The 17584-nt window shown below is 34.1% G+C and overlaps 1 long non-coding RNA gene across 1 annotated transcript; it reads right to left on the bottom strand.

Moving 5' to 3' along the window:
* Positions 1 to 1275: 1275 nt before the first annotated feature.
* Positions 1276 to 6411, bottom strand: LOC131027674 (uncharacterized). The gene is made up of 2 exons (XR_009102522.2): positions 5923 to 6411; positions 1276 to 1625 (listed from the first exon to the last, which is right to left on the bottom strand). It is a non-coding gene; the product is annotated as an uncharacterized LOC131027674 (long non-coding RNA).
* Positions 6412 to 17584: the final 11173 nt, after the last annotated feature.

The raw sequence follows: 17584 nt of genomic DNA, 5'->3' as shown, positions 1-17584 counted from the left end.
ATTTAATGCACTTGAGTCCTCTGCAAAGTGATGCTCAACACACCCATTATTCAGAGGACCAAAAAACAATAGAGGTGCCAAACTCTGACCATAAGAAGCATTGTAAATGTGAATCTATACACATATAGCTCGGTTAATACCCTGTTAGACATTTATGCTATATAAAGTTGTATATGGTCAGGCATCACTGCATTTGTTGCACTTTAGTCACCTGGTAAGCTGGTTGTGATCCAAAAAGATAACAAAAAATATGAATTAGATCATAGGAAAAATTTCCATCTTTTTGTGGTTGCCCAATCGCTTTAAAGTGGTTGAGATATATAGAGTTGCATCTCTTCTGATATTAGCACTTATTGCACGTTTCAAAGAATATCTTTTTTATTGGATGACATAAAATTTCAAAATATCAAAATATTAGACTTTTAGCTCTTGTTATGAGACCATAGACTGACTCACTGATTTGTTTCTCGTTGTTCAATATAAATGTTATTTAAATATTGCTAGCTGGATGAGATCTCGTAAAATTTAATGCACATGGACACTGCATCACACTTTTTCATGGGAAAATTACAAGAATTTATTTCCTTTCCAATGTAAAATATAAGCTAATATTTGGAATTCTATCTTTGTTTCAAATATTAGACACCTAACTACTACTATTTCTATTGTCCTTTCTGTTTTGTAGTATATGATTATTATCAGTGAGATGATCTTCTAACTATTGATGAGAAGGCTATTTGTAAGCAAGTTAAGGAAGTTGTTGAAGCTGAAATTACCCCTATAATTGCAAAGGTATGTTTCAGAAAGTCACCTCCTCTTCTCAATATATTCTCTCCCCTTTATGATATTACTGCCCATTTATATAACAATATTGTGCGAGATACCATGAAGCATTTTACAAGGCTATGCTTGAAACTTGCACTGGTTTCAAGTGCAAGCATTCCAATTTTTGCCTCGAAATTCTTGCAGACTTTATAGAATATGGTCATATTTACTTTGACAAAACACTTTATTCTGTGCAATGTATGCTACACTAGTTATACCTTTCCAACATAACAAATAGCTCCAGATTAATATTTGAGTTGACGGTTATATCATTTTTAGGTGATAAGGAAAAACAAATTGTGAAGGAAGTGACTGTGAGTTCAAACACTGTTGGTAAGAATGTGTAGAATAATCCTAAACTGTATATTCAATCAGGAAGAATAAGATTCACTTGCAATCTTTGTTAGCCATATTATATGCTTCCTTGCATTCAGATCAGTAGGATAGCAATTAGACTGAAACAAAACATCATCATGTATTATTAGTTTCTATTTTCCCTAAGTGTTGTTTCTTCTATTCAATAATTGATGTTGCTGGAATATAGGCTTAGGCACATTTCTGTTGTGTGACTCTTCACCTTTTTTGTGTATTTTTTCCATTTCTGGACTTTTAATTCTTAATAGTAAAACTGATAGTATGAAAATAATTTTCTTCCACACAATTCAATAGATGAGGCTTTTTAACAGAAACAATTTACTTTTCATCTATAAAATTTTGTCTTTGCTTCAGTACGAAAGTTTCTTTCCTGGAGTGTGAAATGTCAAATTCTTCATCCAGAATTAACATCAATCCTCTGATTCCTGTCCACCAAATGACATTGGGATCAGCAAATTTGTCTACAACAGTTGTTATATTTAACAATAGCTTGAACTGTGGAGTATGAGAAAATGCATCTGAATTTCAGAAATTTTTAAAAAGAGTCAACTTTTTAATAGTGTGGACCTGCAGGAGAAATCATGCTCTCTTAAGTACTGTAAATTGATTTATTTATCTGTTGATTGAATTAGTCAATTTGACTCTATTTAAATCACAGGCAATGGTCTTTGATCCTTTTTTTCTTTGTTAGTTACTTGAAACATTCAGTTGTTGCCTTTTTTCTAGTGAAGCATGAGAAGTTAGTTTTGCTAAGAACTCTACTGTTTGTGATTATTAACACATTTATCATATTTTTTCCATAGGTTTCTCATATAGTGATAGATTTATAATGTCTTTTATTGAAATATTCACATATGAATATATAGCCCTATTTTTTGTAAATCTCACATTTATAAAATTTTTAACAATTTTTCCACTGTTGGGCGCAAGTAGAATTTCCATTTGAGATTGTCCCAAAGTTTGCAAATATTAAGGTGGCTAGAGGTACCATTGAGGTCAAAGACAAGCTATATGTGGTTCTTTTGTTCCCTACAAACCGCTCAGAATTTCACACCTTTATGTCTGGCATGGCTTGCAAGGATATGGTTACCCTGGTCTATCTGTTCTTGGTAAAGCTCTTGCCATGGCTGAGATTGCAAGAATAGATGCCAGTTGTTCTACATTATGATGGTGCAGACTTACTAAGCAATGCTTACAATTTGTTAGCTATTCTACATTTATGGTCTTTGATTTTCTTTTCAAATTGTATCTACCATGGACAATGTCCTTGAACCATCGAGTATACAACACTTTTCTCTTGAATTATATTATATTATATTTGTAATTTTATCAAAAAAAAATATATATATATATATATATAATTTTATCAAAAATATCATAAAATGGGATTGTATTATTATTGTATATAAATAAAGATTTACATTGTTATGTATAAAGAGTGAAGAACAATTTAATTGTCACATAAAAAATATATTGAGGAATTGTTAAAAAAAAAATTACATTCTTTTAAAGATATCAAATTTCCACATTCCATAATAAATTATTGTAGAGCTTCTGGATTCGATTGTGTTAGCAAGTTTTTTACCATCAACGTTTCGAATCACACTCTGTGATCCATCATCAAGATGAAAGAGAGCCCAGGATTGAAATGGATCCTAGGCTCTCTTTCATCCTGATGATGGATCACAGAGTGTGATTCGAAACGTTGATGGTAAAAAACTTGCTAACACAATCAAATCCAGAAGCTCTACAATAATTTACATTCTTATTTAACAACAGTAAAAAACAATTTAATTGCCACATAAAAATTATTTAAACTAAAACTTGAATAGATTAACCTATTTAATTAATCTATAAAGGTTAATATTTAGATCTGGACCACAGCCCCATTGACTAAAAGGCCTTCTGAGTGGTTTCTCAGATGTTATCACAATAAACTTTGCATTAGTCCAGAAATTTAAATTAGTATGTTGATTTTCCTGAAGCAAACCTAGCATTTTGGGGTTATTGAAAATATCTAGCCTAGAAATATGGCATACTCCTATTGCACACACCAAGAAAATAAACAAACCAAAATTGTTCTTCCAGTCTTTGGCAGGAACTATGCTTGCCTGCAGCCCTTGTCTTTGTATTTGCCTTCCGATTGCTCTCTTTAAGACTACTTGTCATGGACTGTCAACCAAGTTTTGTGGACTGTTATGTTTCTGCATTCTCATAATGACTGTTGTTGCACCTCAGTCCACAGTTACTATTTCAGATTGCTAGACACTAGAAAGCTTGGACTGTCTTCTTCACTCATCATTGTGCTTTTAACTCTGTCTTGTCTTTGTTGGATTTTTAGCTTCTTGTTGTTTAGTAAAGGGATTGTCATTGCTATACCGTTATCTTGGCCATGGTAGTCATCAATGAATGGAGTCTTTAATAGCTCTGTCTATTCTATCATTTACCATATGATTGTCCTCATTTTTTTCTGATTCTTGACATTGTTGAAGATTATCATGTTTCAAACACTGTCATTAGGACTATTGACATGAACACTTTGCAACCTTCATAGATATCCTTATGTACACATGGTCTCTTCATGATGTTCACTATCTTAGACCTCTCCAACTATCTTTTGTCTTTGACAAGTTACGCCTACCCTATGAAGCTTTCTTATTCATCACTTGTCATAAGATGACTATGCTTATCTTTTCCTATCTCTATCAATGTCCATTGTTTCCATAGCATTATCTTTTAGGCACTCAAGTAGTGATCATTTTCATTTACCACGAAACGACTGTCATGCACCATCTCTACTCTAGACTTCATAAGGCTTGCTCTTGGCATGACAGAGATATAATTTTAGCTCTTTGCTCTTTCTTCATACTTCACAATGTTGCCACCTTTCACGCTGTCCTCTCCATCGACAAGGGCTTTAAGGGTGTCATTAATAGAAAAAACCAAATAGCAGAAAATTAAAAAACAGAAAAAAGGAATTCGAGCATTCATCTTGATTCTTATTGAACAAAAGATACATATTTATACAGAAATGGAGATAAACAAGTTTCCTAAATATCTGCTAAATAGACTGACGGCAAACTATTTGATGTTGTACAGCACACTGATGAAGATGGACAGGTAAATGGACTCTTGACAGCTAACTGGATCTGAGGAACGGGTCTACAGTTAGTTATTGTTTCAAACTAGGATTCTTTGACACATACGTACAACTCTTTTACCTGTTTTATTTATTCTAACAGTCATCTTCCTATCTTGAGTATCACTATTCCTTTTAGGCTTCTATAGCCTGCTTGCTTGTGAAACCTTTACCCCATGGGAATAAACACTTTTTTGAGCCGTTTGTCCCATGCCAAAGTTGTCTTCGTTAGATTTTTTCTTGTCGTTGCCCTCTTGTTCACTGTGACTTATTTGCTGCCCCTATGTCTCTTTTTTAGAATATTGGCCACCCTTGGCATCATATGAAACTCTGCCTTCTTGAAATTACGCAACTTATGATTGCAAACACCTCATCACCACTCTAGGTCTTTCATCACTTATTAACATGGATTTGGCCTACAAAACTTGCCAAGAGTCATTAGAGGACTATCATCAATAAATTTTGCTATGTTTAACTTATAAGATCTTATTCTTCATAGTTGTCCCTGTTAATTTCATAAGATGATTCCTCTTCTTGAATATTCTCTCTTTTAGCCCTTGTTGTCTTTTGACTTTGGCATTACAATTATTGTTGCTTGGCACTGTACTTGCTTCATGGCATTTGATTATCTTTATTTGTCATTATGCTTCTTTTAATCTTGTACACGTATTTTGAGAACAATGACTTAAAAAAGACTTGTAGAGACCTCCTCTCACTATACATTATGCCCTGTCATCATTTGACTATCATCATTATTCATTATTGGTTCTCTCTATGACTGTCTTGCTTGCATCTTTTAGCATGGTGACTTTCTTTTTCATAGCCCTAAGACTGTCATTATACCCTATGACGATTGTCCTTCCTTTTCTCTAGCTTTTATCCTAATTTGACAGTGGGCATACATAAGAATGCAACTGTCACTTTCATGGCTATACAGGATTGTCATATGCATTCATGTGTGTCATAAAGCTGTCTATCCTATCACTGTTCTTTGTAGGACTACATTACCGTGCTTTTAACTGCCAGATGTCTTCATAGTTCCCTACATATGTTGGACTAAAGCTCTGTCATCATCAATGACATCTAATGTCATTGTGAACTGCCTTTCTGGGCTGCACATTCATGACTAGCCCTGAACAGTCCTTGCAACATCCTCTTAATGGAGCGTCATATTCTCACTTGGTTACATTATGACACTAGCAGAATTTGTCTTCTCCAAAACCATTAAATTTTTGTCCTGAGTCATTGATCCGCCCTCTTTTTTTTCTCTTAGGCCAAATTCTTCAAGCAATTCTGATTTTACTACAATCTCATGGACACTTTTCGTGACATAGAAGGACGTGATTATTTAGCATGAAGCCGATAGCGTAAAAGTTTAGATCAAAACAGATTTTTCCTCATTATCCTCTGAAACCCTCAACAACATTTAAGGCACACGTTCTATCACCCATACATTTACCTAAAGGAAATCTTTGTTAACATGTCTATATATAAGGCTCTTCACAAATAATAGTACATGCACTTATGTGATGACTTATTACCAGGCAAAGATTTTAATGGGGCAGCCGAAGAAACGAACTGACCTGCATAAAGTGAACTCAATGTTAAGGTTGCAGCTGAAAGATTAGTAAGTACATGGACATGAGCTGTTTAATCCTCCTGAAACCCCTCTACTTCAACATCCCACATTTTCCTCTTACTTTTGAAACGCGGCATATAAACCAAAGTACATGGACATGAGCTGTTTAATCCTCCTGAAACCCCTCTACTTCAACATCCCACATTTTCCTCTTACTTTTGAAACGCGGCATATAAACCAAAGTACATGGACATGAGCTGTTTAATCCTCCTGAAACCCCTCTACTTCAACATCCCACATTTTCCTCTTACTTTTGAAACGCGGCATATAAACCTGAGCAACACGACTAAGTTCCACGCCCAGCATGAGAACTCTCTCCATCACCTATAACGTGGAAACTCTCAAACATGGCTTCCCTTAAGTAATTAAACTCCTTTCAACCTATCCCTTTCTCCAATGTGGTTTTTGCTTGGAAAGTTAGAGAAAACAAAACATCAAGACTCTCTCTCTCATACTTGGCAACTAAAAGCCCCCTGCAATCCCCTTTTAACATCAATTTAAAATTTAGGTTTAAACCCTTTCTGATTTAACAAAACCTTTAGGACTATAGGGAAAGTATTTAACACTTAAAACTTAAATCTTAGGTAAAAGAAGCAAAATATTTATGTATGGTAATTTATTAGGTTCATTTTACTTTATATATAATGATTAATAAGGTAATTAAAAAAATGGAGTAAGTTCTAATTATGATGAATTGAGAGTTTGAGGGAGTTCTTAAGGTCTCCAAAATGATTTATATAGTATTTTAAATTTCTAATACCTACCTAGATCATATAGATTTAGAGGAATTCGATAAGAGAACCTTCAGAAATGAGACCACTTCTTAGTCTTGAATCATAGGCAATTCTAGGTTGGCACAATTTGTTGGATCCTTAGCTACCCTTCAATTCTCAAAATTGATCTTAGCTTGTGCAACACAATTTGTTGGATCCTTAGCTACCCTTCAATTCTCAAAATTGATCTTATCTTGTGCAACACACTGTGACCCTAACACTAGAAACACTAGAACCTCCAAATATTAGAATGGAACCTTGCACTCAATATAAGCCTGAAATATATAGAACATGTCTTACACTTACCTATCAAGGTTGTGTTGAAGACTTTAAAAGAGGAACAAGCCATGAAATTCTTTGAGGAAAAGAAAGAGCACAACATCACACACCTTGATAGTTCCTAGCTAACAAAGCAAAGAAATTCCTTCATCAAGGTCCTAAAGAACCTTACCAAGATGTACTTTTGAGGGAAATTTGGTGACATAACTACTCTATTAAGAAGAGTTATGGGAAATCTTGGATTTGAGCTTTACATACCTTTATGTATCAATACATTTATGTCATTATAGAAGATGTTGAATATTTTTGGGGGTCTAACTTATCAATAATTATTTTTTATCAATTGACTAATGTCCAATATATTAATAATTTCTAAATAACTTCTTTTATTGTATACTTGCTAGCAAGATAGGCCACATTTTTTAGATCAATAATAGATGGCATGTTGGGTGAGGGAGATGAAGAGAAAAGAAACTATAAACATCGGATTCACCTACTCAACAAATCCTAGAAATGGTTCAAAAGGGTTAATGGTGCTTTCATACACCCTATTATCAATAGGCTCTCAAGTAATGAATCTATAAGGATTTTAGATGAGGCTAGACAATTGATATTTGGGTGGGGACATTACTTCTTCCAATTCACCAAATCTTCCTATATTAAGATATTTATTTTTTCAAGTCTCATATTCGCTAAAAATATTTTTCTAGTAACAAGGTGATCTTGTTGGAATTCACTCAACAAATTTTGGAAATCCATAAAAAGTTTATGAAGAAGCATAAGATTGGGGTATAGTTTCCCTTTCATTTGGAATTCGATATCTATTCAAATATACTATGTGCCCATGGTTTTGAATATAATATCTATTTTTAAAGCTAAAGACATTAAAAATGAGCCAAGTATGACTTGGATGGTTGGGTGGAGAAAGTTTTGGCCTTCATTAAAACCATGAAGGACTTTTAGGCTTTAGAGAATATGGAGAGTGAATGCACCAATAAGGTGTTGTTAAGCATGAAAATGTGGGTGCTACAAAAAAATATGATATGATAATATCTAAAAAAAGAATGGAAGACTTTGTAACAATTAACCTACCAACTAGAGAGAGTACAAAACTTTTTTGATAGAATGGGAAAGAGGCAAAAGAATATGGGGTATCAAGGAAGTTATTGGTAGATAACCATGAAAGCAATGACGCTCTAACATTACCCCATTTAACCAAAATTCATAAATACAATCATATTTTTCAAATATCATAATTAATTTTGATAAAAAATTGTAGAGTTTCTATAAAAGGCTTGGACATATATTATCTGGCAAAGATGATCATTTATAAAAATTAATTAATAGTAGTGTGAGAAAGCTAAGAAAAGATGAAATAAAAAAGGAAATAAGACTATGTTTAATTTAGGAAAGGATTTGTTGATAATAAATAAAATGTCATTCACAAATAAAAATACCACCAAATAAAAAATAGTGTTATGAAGAGGTGTAACCCCTGGAGTAGGATCTATCCCCTATGTTGCATAAAACAAAGGAATTTTTTTCAAGAAGTGTCATGAGAAAAAAGAAAGAGTCCACAAGAGAAATTTGTAACAGACCATGAAAAGATTTTTGGGAAATAAAACTTTGAGATCGAGAAAGGGAAATAAGAAGTCAAGTTTATAGCAAAAATAAGAAGCATTAAGAAGGAGAAGAAGGTGATAAATCCCCTAAGTAAAATAAAATAAGAAGTCAAGTGTACTTTAGATTCTTCATTTGAACTCCCAATATTCAATAAGTATACTACTAAAGTTGTGGAGCATATCTTTACACTAGAGTCACTTTGGTAGAGAAAAGGAGTTGATGAAGAAAATTCTATGTTATTTGACTATTTTGGATCTTTGAGAAAAGATGTACTAGATTGCTATAGAATCGAGTATCTGAAACTTGATAAATGTTCTAAAGATGTGAAAAAAATGTTTTTTGGAAAACTTTGACACCCCATAAGTACCATTTAAGAGTGAATGTAAAATGAGAGGACTGGTACATAAGAAGGGAGAAACCATAAAAGAATGTGAAAAAATATTGGAAGGAGTCTCTCACAAACTGGAGGAACTTTAAATTGAGAAATAGAAGGCTAAATATTTATCATTGGAATTGTAAAAAAATCAAGGCAACAATGGGTGACACAATATTTTTGATACTTACTCAGATGTGGTGCCCTTGGCCTCCCACTAAGGCACAACCCTGAAGAAGAGTAGATAGGGAGAAAGAAAATGATGCAATATAGAAAATATAGTTAGAAATCAAACAACTTTGTACCAAGAGATAATGGAAAAAGAAGAATCAAATAAAGGTAAAAAAACATATGGCGTTCTCATTACTAAAGGAAAGGGTATATGAGGAATTATTGTTTAAAAACACAAGGCTTAAAGAGGGTTACTGCCTTGGGGGTAGATATACAAATTGTAGTGTCATAAATTGTAATTGGTACAATTCACACCACATGTTTGTGCTCCTACCTTAGTGTGTCCTATCTCCATTCCCCCCTAGGCCAATTTTGGCCTCATTTTTATTTGACTCTGATGTCACCTGTTGACACCACTGAGTGGGCCCCATCTTAGAGTCGTCCTCTCCCATTTGTTGATTTGTTTGTCCTTTTTTTGGACAACAAGGGTGTGGTGGCACCCTAGTATGGACCAAGGCACCCCACCACCCTAGTCCTCCTTAAATAGGATCCAATTCAAATTTGGGCAAGCTTTCTCACTCCCTAATGGATTTTGGTCCTCGTGGCTCAACTTGACCATTGGAGGTCAGCCTAACTGGTAATTTACCTAGGGAACCCTATATAAGGACATCCTATCAATTCATTTTAATTCTAGAACTCCATGCATGGTATTCACACATTCATCATCAAGCATTAAAGGCAACATTTCATCCCACCATATCCTTCAAGCATCATGGAGAAAAGTCACATCAATCCTCATGCAAGCATGTGTGTTTGATTAGGTCATTCATGTTTATGTGTTTGTCATGTTATTACACTCAATATTTGTGATAATATCTAAAGCGCATTGCATCATCAATCTTCTTATCAATATCAATTATTGTAGATCTGCGGTATATCTCTGAACATTTACTTCAACATCTATATTTGTATGCGGGAAAATGTGGTGATCAAAATGAATAAATTGAATTCAAAAGACCCACACACCAATGAGACTATTGGTGCAAGTATATGAATGGATTCAATCAGATCAACTTCCCAAGGGGTGTCTCATTGTTCTCTATTTCACAGGATCCCTAAAGTCGATGTTTTACTCTCAGATCATTGAGCAAAGTACCTAGGAATGATAACTCCAAGAACGAGTGATGTTTGATTTGTGTGCATGGATGCATTCTAAGATGTATTGATATTAAAACTATGATGAGTAATCTAGCATAAAGATGATGATATGATAAAAGATTAGCCAATTATCCTAGCATGATATACTAGTCTAGCATGAATATTCTATGATATGAAAATGCTTCTAAATGTTATTATGATGATTTAACAAAGAGGCTAAAATTCTTAGTAAATTAGACTATAATGCAGATGCATGAAAGATTGTTGATATGAAAAATGAGGAATGAGAGCTCTATTTATAAGAAAAATAGGGCAATGGATGGTTAAGATTGAATAATCTTAACAAGGGTCAAGATTGAAAGTTAATCAATTCATGTTTACAATTCTCACCAATGAAATGGTGACAATTGTCAACAAAGGGTTGCTTGAGAGGATATGTAAGAAGCATTAAATGCTTGAGAAGACATGAAGGTTACCCTAGGAGGTAAGGGTTGAGGTTAGGTTAGGGTTATCCAATGGATAAAGCTTTTACCCAAGGGGTGAACTCTTGTGCAAGGGTTAATAGGATAACCAAGGTTAAAGCCATGAATGCTTGATGAGACCCTTGGGTTAGATGAGGGTTAAGTTAGAGAGAAAGTCTCTAACCATGCAAGAAGGTTGAGTTAACCATTAATGGTTAGGAAGAATTTGAGGGTTAACTTGTTGAAGACATAAAGCCTTTAATGCATTTCAAAGACTTTGGAGGCTTTGAGAAGTGACTTCTCTTTGCTTAGGAACGTGACAATAATTAGGAGATGAATTAGGGTAAATAGGAAGTGATTAGAAGAATCTAGAAGGGATTTAGGAGGCAAGTGGGAGATGTAGGAAAATGCAAGTGAAGGAAAAGGGATTTTAATTAAAATAAAATTACTTTATTTCAACTAAAAAAAGATGCAACTTGCATAAATACAAGTGGGGGGATTTAATAAATAAATTAGATTTATTTATTTGCAAGGATTAATTTAATTAAATACAAATTTAATTAAAAAGGGAGAAAGGGGATTTAATTAAATAAAGTGATTTATTTAATTAAAGGCTAGAAAAGGTTTAGGTGAATTTAATTAAATAAATTGAGTAATTCATTTAATCAAATAAATGAAAATGAAGAAATTAATTAAATAGAATTTAATTAATAGGAGGAATGGGGTTAAAATAAATATTAAATATTTATTTAGGAAAGTGGTCAGATTTATACGTCTACATTTTGCCCCTCTTTCAAGTGACGTGTGTGCACATGTTGATTCAAAGAAAATTTTGTCGGATATGCTGCCAAAGTTTCATCGATATTTTGTGTGTCGAAATGTCAATATGATGCCCCAGATTTGATGAACGATATTGATGATGCCCCCTCGAGAGATGAATCAAGGATTTAGCGAAAAATTGTCAAGTTGATGAGCGTTTTTGAATTAATTGCGATATGAAAATATGGACTGCGTTGTATGCACATTATTGGTTCATCTCCAGAAAAAAAATGATGTTGATAAGGTTAAAAATAAAAAAGTGGTAGGAAAATACATACCCCACTTATTAACCTTTTGGATTTTACCCTATTAAAAGGTAAAAAGTGACTTTGAGAAATCATTTGCACACTTGTCTCTTTGTGATTGTGACATTTGGAGCTCTAACGACGATGTTGATTCCATACTCCTCTCACCAATTTGAGCGCGACAGGAGACACCGAAGACCCGCCGCATATGGCTCACCAATAAGTGGCCAAAATCCATCTTCGTTTTTGATTAATTTTATTTATTTTTGCCACGTTTTTCAATTTTGGGTCAGATTTTGTCGGTTTAGCACGTAGGGTAGGTTGTCTAGCGCATACGATAGAAGTTTTAGCGCGTAGCAAAACCATAGGAGGTTTAGCATCTGAGGGCCACATTGTAGCCCGGTCCGGGGGTAGGTTAGCGCATAGGATGATTTAGCGCATTGAGTCTGCATAGAATCGCAATGGGTAGGTCAGTTAGCACATATGATAACTTAGCGCGTTGGGTAAACAAGGTAGCGCAAATGGTGTGCTAGTTAGTGTAGTACCCCTGCCCTAATCAATTTCTAATCTCGGTTTAATCTTGGTTAGTTTATCTTATATAATGTTATAATCAGATGTTTGATTTAATGCATAGCTGTTGATGTGGTTTTCACACTAGTTGTATGCAAGTTGTTTAGTGTTCCTATTTCGTGGTATTAATATCGGGCTAACGCTTTCATTAAATTTTATATATGTATGCATGTATGACTCTTGGTTGCAGGAGATTTCAGGTACAACGCCGCATGAGTGCGAGGTTTGTCTTCACCTGGATTTGCAGGTTTGAGTGTACCTCTTTGATCCTTAGAGTTGGATTAGGTGGTCGTAAGACCCTAGTTGACCTTAGTCGTGCTCAGGTGACCATCACCAGTCGTCGTCGGTAATCCCTTTTTGTTCGGGTTTGTGAGTCGTCTGTTTGGTTGACCTTCTCGGTTTGCGTGCTTGGTGTGTATGGATAAATTGATTAATTAGCCCTTAGTAATTATTTTGATTATATATGTGTTTGTGCATTGAAGATTAATGGACTAAATTAATCGGGATTTCATTATGCGATTATCATTGATTTTGGATTGCTCGTTTTAAATTGGGAGCAAGTTCAATTAAATAGTTAATTTAAATATTAAATGCATTTTGGATATGCTGTTGAAAAGAAAGTTTTGTATTTAAGTGCAATAGATTTAATTGTATTCTGTTGGCTTTTTAAATTTGAAAGGTTAAATTTCAGTTGAGTGAAAAAATCAATTTTAAATGGGAAAAGCAATTCAATTTATTGATATAGTTAGAAAAGAATTAATTTTGAGAATTATTTTTAAATAAAAATTTTAATTCCAAAAATGGAATTTTGGTCAACTCTTCCTTATAACCTAAAATTTTGGGAAATTTTGGAGGATGGATGTTTTTGGAAAATGCTTTGTTAAAAAAAAATATTTTTGGGATGAAATTTGGGGATTCTGGAAGGAGGAGGAATTCTTGAGCTTGCAGGTTGGGCTCTTCAGTAAATCTCTTCCAGGATTGCATATGAAGGTAGGATTCTAAATTGTTTTCTTGTTGCCAAAAGAATTTACTGTTCTGGTTGAAAGAAATGAATTTGTTATTGAAAAATCAGTTTGATTGATTAATAGAGTAGAATGGAAATAAGATCTTGAATTATCCCTCCTTGATTTCATTCCTTGTTTTCAAATCAATTTCTGGTTTGCCAAGAATGATTTAAAATAAAATAAAATTGAAATTTAGTTGGGGGTTTGGCAGATTAGATGTTAAATTTGTGAAGATCAATCTTGTTTGACCAATATGTTGTTAGTTTTGGAGAAATTTTCCCCTTTCTTGATCTGGGTATTTTTAAAAAAGATTGCAATTTGGGTGAATAAAAATAAAAAAAATTCATGATTCTTTAGTCTCTGGGAGACTGTTTTTTTTTAACTGTGTATTGCACAGTGATCAAATTTAAAAAATAAAATAAAATAAAATAAAAGATTGGAAACCCCAACCACGTGGGAGAGTACCCCACCACGTGGAGGGGTGCTACTTTTCAATTGGGCAGCAGCGCTCCCATGGGGGTTGCGTGCTCCCTTTGGGAACAGCAGCGCTCCCATGTGGGCTGCGTGCTCCCTTTGGGAACAGCAGCGCTCCCATGGGGGCTACGTGCTCCCATTGGGCAGCAGCATGAGCTCCCAAGGGGGGGGGCCACGTGGGTACCCTCCCCCATATTTGTGTTTTGGTTTTTGTAAAAAAAAAAGGGGGAAAGAAAAGTTTTTTTTTAATGTTTTTTTTTTTTTTTTTTTAAATATTATAGTTTAATATTATTAAATTTAATTTTAAATTAAGTTTTTAATTATGTTTGATATTTTAATTAAGTTTTTTTTTATTATGATTAAATATTGGCATTAATTAATAATTCAAGGATAATTTGTTATTAATTAATTGTATAAGGTTAAATATACAATAATTAATACTCAAATCTTATCTTATTATTAATGCATATTTTTTTGTAATTAAATACTTAATTTGTTAATTTCGTTATTAATTATTAATTTGTTATATTTAATTAATCGCGGATTATTAAATATGTTCATTAATTAATAGTTAATTTTTGTAATTTTCTTTATATGCTCAAGGAAACAATGTGTTAATCTGGGAATGGATTTTCTTTATTTGGCTTCCCTAAATATGTATATTTCCTTGATCTGTATAGTGTAAATTGGTTCTGGAAAAGACAAATGTGTAGGATTTATTTTGAACCAGTACGTCAATGATGATGTTAATGGAAGACTAAATATCTTAATTAATTGGTTAATGGTTGTTTATATTATATTCTTGTGAAATTGGTTAAAGAACTCGTTATGGCGTATTTTTGTATGTGCGATGCAATGAACCTTAGAGAGTTAGAAAACCAAGAACAACCTGTATCTAAATGAAGTAGATAACTGCAATCTATTATAGATCATGTAGAAAACTTGATCGACTTTTAATATTTAGATCAATTCGGAAAAGATTGTATCTGTTGAATATTACCTATGCGAGTTTAATTTATGTATTCGCTTTTAATTATGAAATGGCAAGAGTGCTTTGTTTGATAGGTCCCTGTCATATGGAATGATTTGGGGTACTTGTTTCAGTCCTCGATTTCGAGTTGACTGTTGTTTTGTGGTAGTGTCATAGTTGGTCATATCCTTTGTGTAGGTGTCAAACGACGATTCGTGTTTGACCAAATGAGGGATGCTTCCTCCTTCTTGAACTCCGTTCGTCTGACCATGTGTATTCCTTGGGTTTTGAGTTCGTCTGAGTATAGTCTAGTGTCGTATGGGAAAGTGGCTTTCGATTGGGGGCTGCGCCCAAAGTGGCTGTTGGGTAACCCGTCAAAAGTGAGTCTAATAAGTGATAACCTAACAATAGATTAGAATGTAATCTCTAAGTAAGATAATTGTGCCTCACACATGGGACGAGTGCTAACACAGACTCGACATGTTGTGAGAAGGCCTGAAATGGCAAACCATCATCCTTGTCTTCACGAGAGGATGTGTGGGTCCACATGAGGCTTGGATGGGCTGGAGGCTCGGATTAGGTTGCCAGGGTAACCCAGTGTATGGGGTCGGGACCTATGAAGACTTGCCATGGTAACCATACCAGGTTGTGTGATGACACTTGTCCCTACGTTCGCTAGTGTGTTGTTGTTTTGTCCTGTTAGGAGTACCGTCGTGGGTCGTCCTTTTGTCTATGCCCTTGTGAGTATTGGTTTCATGTTAGACCTTGGGTGATGATGACTCAGTTTTGTGGATGCTCTCCTGGACCTTTGTTTTAGCTTTGCTTATGTTCAGTTGGATCCTTTTCTTTTCAAGGATCGTTTATGTATTAATTGACCGATGTGGTCGCTTGTATATTGTTTATGTTTCGCCTTGATGGCCGGATTGTAATGGTGTAACCTCTTGTATTCCTAACTTTATTAATTATCAGAGGGGTCTTGCAGTTGAGCAGACCCGGAGATGTAGCCCTTTAGGGGTGAACTCCGAGATCATTATGGTGTTATGCAATGTTATTCTCTTATGTTTCCTTTATTCAGCTTTATCATGTATGAATAGCTTATGTTAGAATGTATAAGTGGATAAGATGGAATTAACTTTAAATGCTTATATGCAGTCCTTCTTGAATGCCATTTTGATCGAATGCATAAGTGGTTTAGATGAGATTTATCGTAGATGCATGTATGCAATCGTCTTTTAAAATGCAATAAATTGGAATATGAAAGAATGTAACTTAGAGTAATGGAATATATATATTCAGTTGTTGTTAAGGAAATTAAGTGTGCTTGAAAAGATCTCATATGTTTATGATGAAATTCTAGTGTGTTAGAATATTAGATGTATGGCTTGTATTTTTAATGAAAAGCTTGAATGAAGATTATGAATAGATCTTAATGGATGAATCTTTGCTTGTGATTTATATTTCCATCTTCTGAAAGAAATTATCCTATTTAAGAATTATCTCGTTATTAAGATAATCAGCGTATTGGATTAATTGTGTGAGTTAAGTGAATTATGAAATTTAAGTAATCTCGTTGGGAAACTCTTTAGGTGTTAGTTGATGTCTTCCGCTATGTAATTCTGAATCTTTGATATCTTGTTGTATCTTAATGTGGTGTAACTTAAAAAAAAAAATTATTGCACTCTATTCTTGTGTTTTGGCTTATCCCTTCGGGGTTTCCTGGCGGGGCATTACAGTTAGCGTGTAGGATAGGTTTAGCGCATTGAGCATGTGTTTTAGCTCATTGATGGAAAAGGTTAGCGCATGTGCGACATTTTAGCGCCTAGGAGCCCTAGTTTAGCGCGTAGGGTCCAAAGTTGGTAAAAAAAGTGTTGTGAAGAATGCGTCATGAGTCGAATAGATTAGATAGATGTCGATATGGGTCCGTCGATTGCTCAGATATGGTTCATGATCAAATGTGAGTCCTGCTTTTGTGATGATGTATGATTTTGATATGTTGTCGTATTACAATATGAGTCTTGTTACTGTCAATATGAATTGCTTTTCGATATGGATTCTAATTGTGATTTTGATATGTTTGGATTGATTTTCAATATGGATCCTTTATGTTGCTTTCGATATGGGTCCTTGATTGATTTTCGATATGAGTTTTGAGATATTTTGGATATGGGTCCTTGATTGATTTGCGATATGGATCTTTGATTGATTTTTGATATGGATCATTGATGTTGCTTTCGATATGGAACTTTGATTTCCAATATGGAACTTTGATTTTCGATATGGGTCCTTGATTGATTTGTGATATGGATCTTTGATTGATTTTCGATATGGATCATTGATGTTGCTTTCGATATGGATCTTTGATTTTCGATATGGAACTTTTGATTTTCGATATGGAACTTTGATTTTTTGATATGGGTCTTGATTGATTTTTGATATGGATCATTGATTTTGCTTTTGATATGGATCTTGATTCTGATTTTCGATATTGATTTTGATATGATGCATTGATTGATTCATTGACATGATGTGTATACATTTATGATGTGTTCTTGATATGCTTCATTGTTTCAAGTTGATTTGCTTTGATTGCTGATAGATTGGATGGAATTGAGAACTAATGATGGATACTTGTTGATTTGCAGGCAGAGCTTGGTGTGCTCCAGTCTCGAGAGCGATTTTCGAGGCC

The sequence above is a fragment of the Cryptomeria japonica genome, chromosome 8, assembly GCF_030272615.1.
Source record: "Cryptomeria japonica chromosome 8, Sugi_1.0, whole genome shotgun sequence".
NCBI lineage: Eukaryota > Viridiplantae > Streptophyta > Pinopsida > Cupressales > Cupressaceae > Cryptomeria > Cryptomeria japonica.
This window is presented reverse-complemented; position numbering and strand designations above follow the sequence as displayed.